This window comes from Sus scrofa, chromosome 14, assembly GCF_054392235.1.
Source record: "Sus scrofa isolate SSC_HxYL_T2T_F1_AM1 chromosome 14, Sscrofa_HxYL_maternal_Yorkshire_Landrace_v2.0, whole genome shotgun sequence".
NCBI lineage: Eukaryota > Metazoa > Chordata > Mammalia > Artiodactyla > Suidae > Sus > Sus scrofa.
This window is the reverse complement of record NC_139396.1, coordinates 122,052,069-122,064,591: the sequence shown is the minus strand read 5'-3', so window position 1 is coordinate 122,064,591 and position 12,523 is coordinate 122,052,069. Positions and strand designations below refer to the sequence as shown.

The window sequence follows — 12,523 nt, the reverse complement described above, 5'->3', positions numbered from 1 at the left end:
TCTGAACAGTATTGTTAATTTTTGCCAATTTGAAGAGCAAGAATTATCTCATTGTTTTGTGTTTCCCTACTTACTGATAAATTTGGGCATCTTTTAACAAGTTGCTTAGCCATTTAGGTTTCCTTGCTTGTAAATTGCCAGGTTTTTTGTTTGTTTTTTTTTTTGGGAGGGGAGTCATTTGCATTTTTCTTAGTAATTCTTTGTTGCTTTTTATTATGATTGCAAATATTTTCTAGACTGCCTTGTGTTTTTACTTTATGACAGTTTCTTTTGTGGAGATTTAAACTTAAATGTAGCTGCACTTATTCTTTTTCCTTTATGATTTATACTTATGTCTGGTTTACAAATCCCTTCACTACCTCCATAAATATTCTCCTTTTTAAAATGTATAACATGAAATAGGAATCTAGTTTAATTCCTTGCCATATGAACAGCCAACTTATAAAATAGGTCTTCTTTCTCTGTAGGTCATGACCTGTATGTTAGTGAATGACTTCCATATTTTATGAATCATCTGTATTTTGTTATAATAAGCTACATATTATAATAAAGCTATAGTAAATATGATAAGCTATATAGAAATAGAACAATAGGTGTAAATATAAATATTTTGGTTATTTATTTGCCTTGAATATCTTTCTCTTTCCAGTTATTTTGAGGTTTTATTTTGAATTTTGAACAAAAGAGCATTATCTGGATTTTTAAAAATTTGAATCTAAGACTCTTTAACCACAAAGTGTGATTGGTTTGCTTTCATTCAATAGCTGATATATTTCGATTTATTTCTACCATATAAATGTGTTGTGCTTTTTACATGCCAATCTAGTGGACTTTTGTGCTTTCTTTCTGCCATTTTTCCTGCTATAGGTCTAGAAGTTAAAAATAGTTGACCCTTGAACAACACAGGTTTGAACTGAATGAATCCACCTATATGTGCATTTTTGTCAGTAGTAAATACTGTAGGCCCACACAAACTGTAGGTACAGCAAAACTGTGAATATGGAAGGCCAACTATAAATCATACGTGGCATTTTGGAGTGTGAGAAGCATCAGCGCCCATAACCCCTGCATTGTTCGAGAGTCATCTGTATTCTTTTTCTTTTGGAATGCATTAGCATAGCTACTTCTCATTATTTCTCCCCTTTTCCCCCCAAAATATAGAGATTTTAGAACTCTTGAAAACTAATCATCTCATCTCTTACATGCTGAGAAAAATAGTTTATCCTGTTTTTTAATTTCCATATTAATTGTTATTTTTATACTGTCAGTGCTCTTTTTTAGAGATCCACTTTGCCAGTTTTTTGGGCACTGTTACTTGTTACACCTACTTTTTCGAGATTTAATTTCCTTTGTACTAAGGTCTGTCAAAATTCTTTCACAAAGATTATTGAGTACAGTGAGTTATGTCTTTATGTGAAATGTATTAATTCTGTTTTTACTTTAAATGATACGGAATTATTTCCTTCCAAAATTTTGAAGCCAGAAGACAGTTAGTTGTCTTCCAGCCTTTCTTACTGCTTTTGAGAATTCTGCTTATAACCTAATAGTTCTTTGTAAGTAATCCATCATTTCTCTCTAGTTGCTAATGAATGTTACAGGGTTTCTATTTTATTATATATGTGTTTTTTTCCTTCAGCTCTTTACTTAATTTTGAGAGATTTCTATAGTTTTAGTTTCTAGTTCTCTACCATATTTCACCAGTTCTAAAACATGCTGTTTTATTTTTGTTTCTTTCTTTGTTTTGCGTTTTACGGCTGCACCTGCAGCATATGGAAGTTCCCAGGCTAGGGAGTCGAATCCGAGCTGCAGCTCCTGGCCTGTGCCACAGCCATAACAACACAAGGTCCAAGAGGCGTCTGCAACCCACACCACAGCTCATGGCGGTGATGGATCCTTAACCCACTGAGCAAGGCCAGGGATCAAACCCACATCCTCATGGTTACTAGTCAGGTTTGTAACCTGCTGAACCACAACGAGAACTCTCTGGGATAGCGTGTTATAATTTAACTGTCAGAATTTTTTCTTTTGGTTTTATAATTTAATTAGCAGCATTGAAAAATATTTTTCAACACGTGAAGTAATGGTGCAACTCAAAGGTCATTGAGTGGGTTATAAAAAGTAATTCATGGAGTTCCCAGCATGGACAGCGGAAATGAATCTGACTAGTATCCATGAAGATGTACTTTCAGTCCCTAGCCTCACTCAGTGGGTTAAGGATCTGGTGTTGTCATGAGCTGTAGTGTAGGTCACAGACATGACTCAGATCTAGTGTTGCTCTGGTTGTGGCGTAGGCCTGTGGCTCTAGCTCCGATTCGACCCCTAGCCTGGGAACCTCCTGGCTGCAAGTGCAGCCCTAAAAAGACCAAAAAAAAAAAAGGTAATTCTTTGCTTGGCTATGTTTAATCTCACAACCATTAGCTTTGTATTCTGTCAATTATATTTGAACTTTAGAAGTTCTATTTGTTTCTTTTACATATTTATCAAATTTTTACTGTAGCTTGCCTTTATTAGAATTTCAGTCCCTTTTAATGTCTTCAAATTTTAAAACATTGTTTTTATATAGTTTTTTGAATTGTTCCGAAGTTCTACTTTTCCATTTTTAAAATAAATTTATTGAAATATAGTTGATTTACAATGTGGTGTTGGTTTCAAGTACACAGAAGAATGATTCAGTTATATATATGTAACTATATATATTCTTTTTTAACTTTCTCTTCCATTACAAAATACTGTGTATTAGTTCCCTGTTGGTTATCTATTTATATAGTAATATGTATATTTTAATCCCAAACTCCTAATTTATCCCCCCTCCCACTTTGGTAACTATATTTTCTATGTCATTGAGTCTATTTCTGTTTTGTAAATAAGTTCATTTGTATCATTTCTTAGATTCCACATGTAAATGATGTATGGTATTTGTCTTTGTCTGGCTTAACTCACTTTGTATGATATTCCATAAGTCCATCCTTTTTTTTTAATTTTTAAATTTTTTTCCTATTGACTTTTAGAAAGCATTTTCTAGTGTGTGTTAAAAATAAGCTTTGGGGGAGTTCCCGTCGTGGCGCAGTGGTTAATGAATCCGACTAGGAACCATGAGGTTGCGGGTTCGGTCCCTGCCCTTGCCCAGTGGGTTAACGATCCGGCGTTGCCGTGAGCTGTGGTGTAGGTTGCAGAGGCGGCTCGGATCCCGCGTTGCTATGGCTCTGGCGTAGGCGGGTGGCTACGGCTCCTATTGGACCCCTAGCCTGGGAACCTCCATATGCCGCGGGAGCGGCCCAAGAAATAGCAACAACAACAACAAAAAGACAAAAAAAAATAAATAAATAAGCTTTGTTTTCCAAGGCTTGACAGAGCAGAGATGAGCCTTTAAGCCTGATGGTCCCTAGCTGGCTCCTCAAGGACCCATCTCAGCTGGCAGCTGGTTACCCGGGATAGCCCATGGTCATTGAGGAAGCACAGTGGTGCTACAAATTCTGAGACGCCTCTAATGGGTGTTCTCTGCTCCCAGGCTCCCTCGGCTCAGCACAGGCTTTGTCACATCTTCATCCTAGTCTGAAGATTCCCCTTGCCTGTTCCTGCTTCTGCCCCTTTTCTTTCACCTGTGTTCCCTGGGAACCCCCATTGTGGCATCTGCTTCCCAGAGAAGGCAAAAGGCTATGCTATTGGGTATCCTATCCCTAAGGCCATATATGGGGGGCACGTATGTGTTGGGAAGGGGAACAGATGCCACACACTGGAGAAAGGACTCAGAGGGCAAGAAACATCTGAGTACCAACTACATGCTGGGCACTGAACAAGGCCCTTGTGAACGAGATTTCCGTCAGTCTTCATGATGGAACTGTGGTGGAAGATTTATTATCTCCATTACTGTTAAAGACTCTAAGGCTCAGAAAAATTAAGCTTGCCTGAGGTGGTTCAAGCCCACCCCTAGGTCCATCCACATTGCTGTGAATGGGATTGTATCTTTTTATGGCTGAGTAATTTTATATCTTTATCCATTTATCTAGCAATGGATGCTTACACATGCTTCCATGTCTGGGCTGTCGCGAAGAGTGCTATTATGACCATGCGGTTTCTTTTTTTTGAATTAGAGTTTTTATCTTTTCCAGGAGTGGGATTGCAGGATCACGTGGTAGTTCTGTTTTTGGTTTTTTAACCAACCACTGTACTGTTCTCCACAGTGGCTGTACCAGTTAACATTCCCACTAACAGTTAGGAAGGTTCCTTTTTTTCCACGCCCTCTCCAGCATTTATTACTGGTGGACTTTCTGTTGTTGGCCATTCTGACAAGGGTGAAGTGATACCTCATTGTAGTTTTGACTTGTTTTGATTTGCATTTCTCTAATAATTAGCAATGTGGAGAATCTTTTCATGTGCCTTTAGGCAATGGCCTGCAGAAGTTTCCAGGCCAGGGATCATACCCACACCATAGCAGCATTGTGAGCCATAGCATTGATGTTGCCATATCCTTAAACTTCTGAGCAATCAGGGGATTCCCTCTATGACTTCTTTGGAGAAATGTCTCTTCTGCCCACCCCCCCTTTTTTGCCACACCCTAGGAATGCAAAAGTTCCTGGGCCAGGATCGAACCCTAGCCACAGCAGCGGCAATATTGAATCCTTAGCTGCTAGGTCACCAGAGAACTCCATCATCTGCCCCCCCTTTTTTTTTTTGTCTTTTTGCCTTTTCTAGGGCTGCTTCCATGGCACATGGAAGTTCCCAGGCTAGGGGTCGAGTCAGAGTTGACAGCCTATGCCAGAGCCATAGCAATGTGGGATCCGAGCCGTGTCTGCAACCTACACCACAGCTCATGGCAACACCGGATCCTTAACCCACTGAGCAAGGTCAGGGATCAAACCCACAACCTCGGTTCCTAGTAGGATTTGTTAACCACTGAGCCACGACGGGAACTCCATCTGCCCATTTTTTGATTGGGTTGTTTGTTCAGTTTGGGTTTGGGTTTTTTTTTTTTTTTTTTTTTTTTTTTTTTTTTTTTTTTTTTTTTAATCTATATAAGCTATTTATGTATTTTGGGAATTAATCACTTGGTCACATCATTAGCAAATGTTTTCTCCTATTTGGTAGGTTGTCTTTTTGTTTTGTTTATGGTTTCCTTTGCCATGCAAAAGCTTTTAAGTTTAATTAGTTACATTTGTTTATTTTCATTTTTATTTCCATTACTCTAAGAGACAGACCAAAAAATACTACTGTGATTATGTCAAAGAATGTTCTAAGTTTTCATCTAGGTGTTTTATAGTATCTAGTGTTATGTTTAGGTATTTAATTCATTTTGAGGGGATTTTTTGGCCATACCCACGGTATGTGGAAGTTCCCAGGCCAGGGATCGAACTTGCACCACAGCGGGGACCCAAGCCACTGCAGTGAAAAATACCGGATCCTTAACCCATTGTAGCACAGAGGAACTCCAGGTTTGTTTTTGTGTATGTTTTTAGAGAATGTGCTAATTTCATTCTTTTACGTATAGCTATTCGGCTTCCCCAGCACCACTTATTGAAGAGACTGTCTTTTATCCATTGTGTATTCTTGCTTCCTTTGTCATAGATTATTTGACTCTATGTGCATAGGTTTATTTCTGGGCTCTCTCTCCTTTCCATTGATCTATATTTCTTTTTTTTTTTTGTGCCAGTACCATGTTGTTTTGATGACTGTAGCTTTGTAGTTTAATCTGAAGTCAGGGAGCCTGATTCTTCCAGTTTTGCATTTTTTTTTTTTCTTCAAGATTGCTCTGGCTATTCAGGGTTTTTTCTATTTCCATACTTTTTTTTTAAGTTTTTGTCCTAGTTTTGTGAAAAATGCCATGGTAATTTCATAGGAATTACACTGACCCTGTAGATTGCCTTGGGTAGTATAGTCGTTTTGATAGTATTGATTCTTCCAATGCAAAACATGGTATATATTTCTATTTGTGACATCGTCAGTTTCTTTCAACAGTGTCTTGCAGTTTTCAGAGGAGAGTTTTTTTGCCTCCTTAGGTAGATTTATTCCTAGATACTTTATTCTTGATGTGATGGTAATTTGGGATTGTTTCTTTAGTTTTTCTTTCTGGCCTTTTGTTCTTAGTGTATAGAAATGCAACAGAATTTCTATGTGTGTATGTATGTATTTTGTACCCTACAACTTTACCAGATTCATTGATAAGCCCTAGTAGGTTTCTGTTAGCATCTTTAGAATTTTCTATGTATAGTTATCATGTCATCTGCAACCAGTGACAGTTGTACATTTTCTTTCCCAATTTTGAATTCCCTTTATTTCTTTTCTTTTCTTTCTTTCTTTCTTTTTTTTTTTTTTTTTGCTTTTTAGTGCTGCATTTGCAGCATATTTAAGTTCCCTGGCTAGGTGTCAGATTGGAGCTATAGCTGCCAGGCTATGCCACTGCCACAGCAACACAGGATCCAAGCCAAGTCTGCGACCTATGCCACAACTCACAGCAATGCCAGATCCAAACCCCCTGAGCGAGGTCAGGGATTGAACCCTTATCCTTTGGATCCTAGTCAGGTTTGTTACTGATGAGCCATGGTGGGAACTCCGTTTCTTTTTCTTCTGTGATATCTGTGGCTAGGACTTCCAAAACTATGTTGAATAAAAGTGGTGAGAGTGGACATCCTTGTCTTGTTCTTTACCTTATTGGAAGTTCTTTCATCTTTTCACCATTGAAAATGATGTTAGCTGTTGGTTTTTTATATATGACCTTTATTATGTTGAGTTAGATTCTTTGTCCACTTTTTGGAGGATTTTTGTCAGAAATGGGTATTGGATTTTGTCAAAAGCTTTTTTCTGCCTCTATTGAGATAATAATATGGCTTTTATTCTTCAATTTGTTAATGTGCCATATGACACTGATTTGCGTATATTGAAGAATCCTTGCATCCCTGGAATAAATCCCACTTGATCATGGTGTATGATTCTTTTAATACATTGGATTCGATTTGCTAGTATTTTGTTGAGGACTTTTGCATCTGTATTCATCAGTGGTTTTGGCCTGTAATATTCTTTTTTGTGGGGGGGGGCATCTTTGTCTGGTTTTGGTATTAGAGCAATGGTGACCTCATAGAATGAGTTTGGGAGTGTTCCTTCCTCTTCTTTTTTTTTTGGAATAGTTTCAGAAATGTTGGTGTTAGCTCTCTAAATGTTTGATAGAATTTGCCTGTGAAGCCATTCAGTCCTGGACTTTTTGTTTGTTGGGATTTTTTTAATCACAGTTTTAGTTTCAGTACTTGTAATTGGTTTTTCATATTGTCTACATTTTCCTGGTTCAGTCTTGGAAGATCTTGCCTTTCTAAGAATTTGTCCATTTCTTCTAGTTTGTCCATTCTGTTGACATAGAGATGCTTATAGTCATCTCTTACGACCCTTTGTATTTCTGTGATGTCCGCTGTAACATCTTTTTCATTTCTAATTTTATTGATTTGATCCCTCTCCCTTTTTTTTCATGATGAGTCTGGCTAAGGGTTTATCAATTTTGTTGATCTTTTCAAAGAACCAGCTTTTAGTTTCATTGAACTTTTCTGTTGTTTTCTTGGTCTCTATTTCAGTTATTTCTGCTCTAATTTTTATGATTTTTTTTCTTTCTACTAACTTGGGGTTTTGTTTGTTCTTCTTTCTCTAATTGCTTTAGGTGTCATGTTAGGTTATTTATTTATTATTCCTGTTTCCTGAGGTAAGACTGTGTTGCTATAAACTTCCCTCTTAGAACTGCTTTTTCTGCTTCCTATAGGTTTTGGATCATTATGTTTTCATTTTCATTTGTCACGAACTATTGTTTGATTTCCTCTCTGATTTCTTTGGTGATCCATTGGTTGTTTAGTAGCATATTGTTTAGTTTCCAAGTGTTCGTGATATTTTGCATTTTTTTCCCTTGTGGTTGATGTCTAATAGTGTTGTGGTCAGAAAAGATGCTTGATATGATTTCATTCTTCTTAAATTTACTGAGGCTCGATTTTTGCATAGAATATGAGCTATCCTGGAGAATGTTCCATGTGTACTTGAGAAAAATGTTTATTCTGCTGCTTTAAGATGGAATATTCTGTAAATATCAATCCATCAATATTCTGTAAATACATCCATCTGGTCTAATGCATCGTTTAAGGCCTCTGTTTCCTTATGTCTGGATGATCTGTCCATTGCTGTAAGTAGGGTGTTTTTAAGTCCCTTGCTGTTATTATGATATTGTCAGTTTTTCCTTTTTTTTTTTTTTTTTTTGGCTGTTACCAGTTGCCTTATATATTGAGGTGCTCCTATGTTGGGTGTATATATATTTAAAATTGTTATGTCTTCTTGGATCAGTCCCTTAGATTATTATGTAGTGCCATTCTTTGTCTCTGTTAACAGTATTTTAAAATCTATCTTGTCTGCTATGAACATTACTGCTTGAGTTTCTTTTGATTTCCTTTTGCGTGGAAATCTTTTTTCCATCCTGTCACTTTCACTTTGTATGTGTCTCTAGATCTGAAATGGGTCTCTTGTAGACAGTATATATGTGGGTCTTGTTTTTGTATTCATTCAGACAGTCTGTGTCTTTTGGTTGGAGCATTTAATCCATTTACATTTATTGTAATTATCAATAAATATGTTCAGTATGGTTTGCAGTTACCATGAGATTTTGACATAGCAGTTTATACATATATATATATACACACACACATATATATAAAATTGTCTTAAGTTGCTGATCTCTTACTTTCAAATGCATTTCAAATATCCTGAATTTGTACTCTCATCTCTATGTTTGCCTTTAACAGTGAGCCTTCCCTTTTTGTAATTTTCTTGTTTGTAGTTGTGACCTTTACACTTAGAGATGTTCCTTTAGCATTTTTTGTAAGCTGATTTGGAGGTACTGGTATCTTTTAGGGTTTTTGTTTTTGTTTTTCTTTTTGGCTCACACTTGTGGCACATGGGAGTTCCCAGACCAGGGATTGAACCCATACTACAGCAGCAACCCAAGCTGTTGCAGTGACAATGCCAGTTCCTTAACCTGCTGCACCACAGGTAAGTCCCTTTTATCTTTTTCTGGTCTGTAAAGCCTTTGATTTCTCTATGAAATATAAAAGAGAGCCTTGCTGAGTAGGGTATTCTTGATTGTAAGTTTTTTTCCCTTTCATCATTTTAAATCATGCCACTCCCGTCTGGCCTGCAGAGTTGCTGCTGAAAAATCAGTAACCTTATGGGAGTTTTCTTGTATGTTATTTGTTGCTTTTCCCTCATTGCTTTTAATATTATCTCTTTGTTTTTTGTCTGATTACTGTGTGTCTCGGGATGTTCCTTCTTGGGTTGATCCTGTATGGTACTTCCTGGACTTGGGTGACTGCTTCCTTTCCCATGTTAGAGACGTTTTCAGCTATTATCTCTTCAAATATCTTCTCAGGCCCTTTCTTCTTCTGGGACCCATATGATGCAAATGTTGGTGCATTTGACATTGTCCTAGAGATCTCATAAAATGTGCTTACTTCTTTATTCTGTTCCTTGGTAGTAACTTCCACCACTCTGCCTTCCACCTCATTTATTTGTTCTTCTACCTCATTTATTCTGATGTTGATTCCTAGTAGTGTATTTTTCATTTCAGTTATTGTATTCTTCAATTGTTTGATTGTTCTTTTTCCTAATTCTCTGTTAAAAACTCTTATAACTTCTTGCTTTGTGCCTCCATTCTTTTCCTGAGTTCTTGGTTTATCTTTATAATCATTTTCTGAATTCTTTCTTGGGTAGATTGTGTATCTCCACATCACTTAGTTCTTCTAGGGTTTTATCTTGTTCCTTCATCTTAAACATAATCCTCTGCTGTCTCATTTTGTCTAAATTTCCATTTGTATTTTTATGTATGTGGAAGGTTAGTCATGCTTCTCGACCTTGGAGAAGTGAGAATGTCTTACGTGTCCCAGCAGTGCACTTGCCTCTTGTCACCTCATGGCCAGGGACCTGCTGGAGAGTAGGTTCTGACCTTCGTTTGTAGATTCAATTCCACAGGCTAAACTAAATATTTCTTGCTTCTTGTGTCTGCCCCCTTAATGGGTGAGGCGGGTATATAGGCTTGTACAGGCAGAGCCACGTCAGGGGCGTGTTTAGAGGTACCTGTGGGCCTGAGAAATCTGTAGGCAGCCTGTCTGTTGATGGGTGGGATTATGTTCATGCTCTTTTGGCTGTTTAGCCTGAGGCATCCTAGCACTGGAGCCTACAGTCTGTTTTCTACAGCCAAGTCTTGGTGCTAAGGTCCCAAGCAAGATGTCAGCCTTTAGATGAATACTCCTTGATATGTTCACCATGAATATTTATGTCCCGAGAGAGGCACAGCTGCCCCCCTCCCCCTCACCTTCTCTCCAGGAGACCTTGCAAGTTCATCAGGTAGATCTGGCCCATGCTCCTATGAAGTCACTGCTTTTGCCCCGGGTCCTCGTGCACATAAGACCCTGTGTACATATGTACTCCAAGAGTGGAGTGTCTGTTTGCTCCATTCCTGTGGAGCTCCTGCTGTCGACTCACTGGCCATCAAAGCCACATGCTCTAGGGGTTTATCCTCCCAATGCCAGACCTCCTGAACTGGGGAGCCTGATGTGGTGCTCAGAACTCTCACTTTCATCCGAGAACTGTGATATAATTGTTTTCCAGTTTTGTAGGTCACTACAGGGGGTATAGGATTTGATTATATTGTGAGTGCACCCCTCCTACTCTCTTATTTTGATTTCTTCTTTGTCTTTGGATATAGAGTATCTTTTTTTTTGGTGGGTTCCAGTCTTTTTTAGTAATGGTTGTTGAGCGGTTAGTTGTGATTTCGGTATTGTGGGAGAAGGTGTGCACAAGGTCTTCTATTTGTCCATCTTGTCTTCTCTCCCTCTCTTCTTCTTTATATTGTTAACTTTCTTTGTTAGTAATTTGTTTCCTTGTGTTGTTTCTAACTTGAGATTGCTTATGACTTGTTTGTAGATGAGAATTCTGTGTTGCCTAAAAACAGAGTAGTCTACGTATCTTCCACTTAGAGACTTTGGGCTCTAATTTCTCAGCTTCCATGTTCCTAGACTATGAAATTTAAACATCAAGCATGAGAGATCCAGTTACCGGATCCTATGGTTAACCTATGTTTAACTTTATAAGAAACTACCAAACTATATTTCAAAGCAGCTACTTGAACTTAAAGGTTCTACCAACATTTGCACCATTTTTCATTTCCACCAGCAGTAAATCTAAGTGCTCTGCATCCTCTTCAGCACTTGGTATTACCACTTTTTTGTATTTTGGCTATCCTGATAAGTGTGTAATGGTATCACGTTGTTTCATTTTGCTTTTAATTTTTTAAATTAAAGTGTTGTTGATTTACAAATGTATCAATTTCTGCTGTACAGCAAAGTGACCCAGTCATGCATATATGTAGTGTTTTTCTCGTATTATCTTCCATCATATTCTATCACAATAGATTGGATATAGTTCCATATGCTATACAGTAGGACCTTGTTTTTTATCCATTCTAAATGTAATAGTTTGCATCCACCAACCCCAAACTCCCAGTCCATCCCACACCCTTCCTCTCCCCTTTGCAAGCACAGGTCTGTTCTCCATGTGTGTGGGTCTGTTTCTGTTCTGTAAATAGGTTCATTTGTGGCACATTTTAGATTCCACATAGGTGATGTGGTATTTGTCTTTCTTTTTCTGACTTACTTCACTTAGTATGAGAGTCACTAGTTGGATCCATGTTGCTCCAAATGGCATTATTTCATTCTTTTTTATTGCTGAGTAGTATTTCTTTTTGTATATATGTATCATATCTTTTTAATCCATCTGTCTTTTCATGGACATTAAGGTTGTTTCCATGTCTTTGCTGTTGTGAATAGTGCTGCTGTGAACATACAGGTGCATGTATGTTTTTGAGTTATAGTTTTGTCCATATGTATATGCCCAGGGGTGAGTTTGCTGGATCATATGGTATTTCTATATTTAATTTTCTGAGGAACTTCCATACTGTTTTCCATAGTGGTTGTACCAATTTACCTTCCCACCAGTGGTGTAGGAGGGTTCCCTTTTCTCCAAACCTTCTCCAGCTTATATTTGTAGGTTTATTAATGATAGCCATTATGACTGGTGTGAGGTGGTACCTCATTGTAGTTTTGATTTGCATTTCTCTAATGATTATTAATGTTCAACGTTTTTTCATGTGCCTTCTGGCCTTCCGTATGTCTTCTTTGGAGAAATGTCTATCTAGGTCTTTTTCAGTTAGGTTGTTTGTCCATTTTTCAGTTAGGATGTTTGTTTTTTTGCTGTTGAGTTGTATGAGTTGTTTATGTATTTGGAAGTTAAGCCTTTGTTGGTTGCATCATTTGCAGATATTTCCTTCCATTCCGTAGGTTGTCTTTTTGGGTTTCGTTTTGTTTCTTTTTTATGGTTTCCTTTGCTATGCAACAGCTTGTAAGTTGGATTAAGTCCCATTTATTTAATTCTGGTTTTTTTCTATTGCCTTGGGAGACTGACCTAGGAAAATATTTGTATGGTTGATGTCAGAGAATGTTTTGCCTATGTTCTC

The 12,523-nt window shown here is 37.7% G+C and overlaps 1 protein-coding gene across 4 annotated transcripts in view; it reads left to right on the top strand.

Moving 5' to 3' along the window:
• Positions 1-12,523, top strand: part of ATAD1 (ATPase family AAA domain containing 1) — a 71,218-nt gene that overhangs the window by 20,902 nt on the left and 37,793 nt on the right. The gene's annotated exons all lie outside the window — the stretch shown is intronic.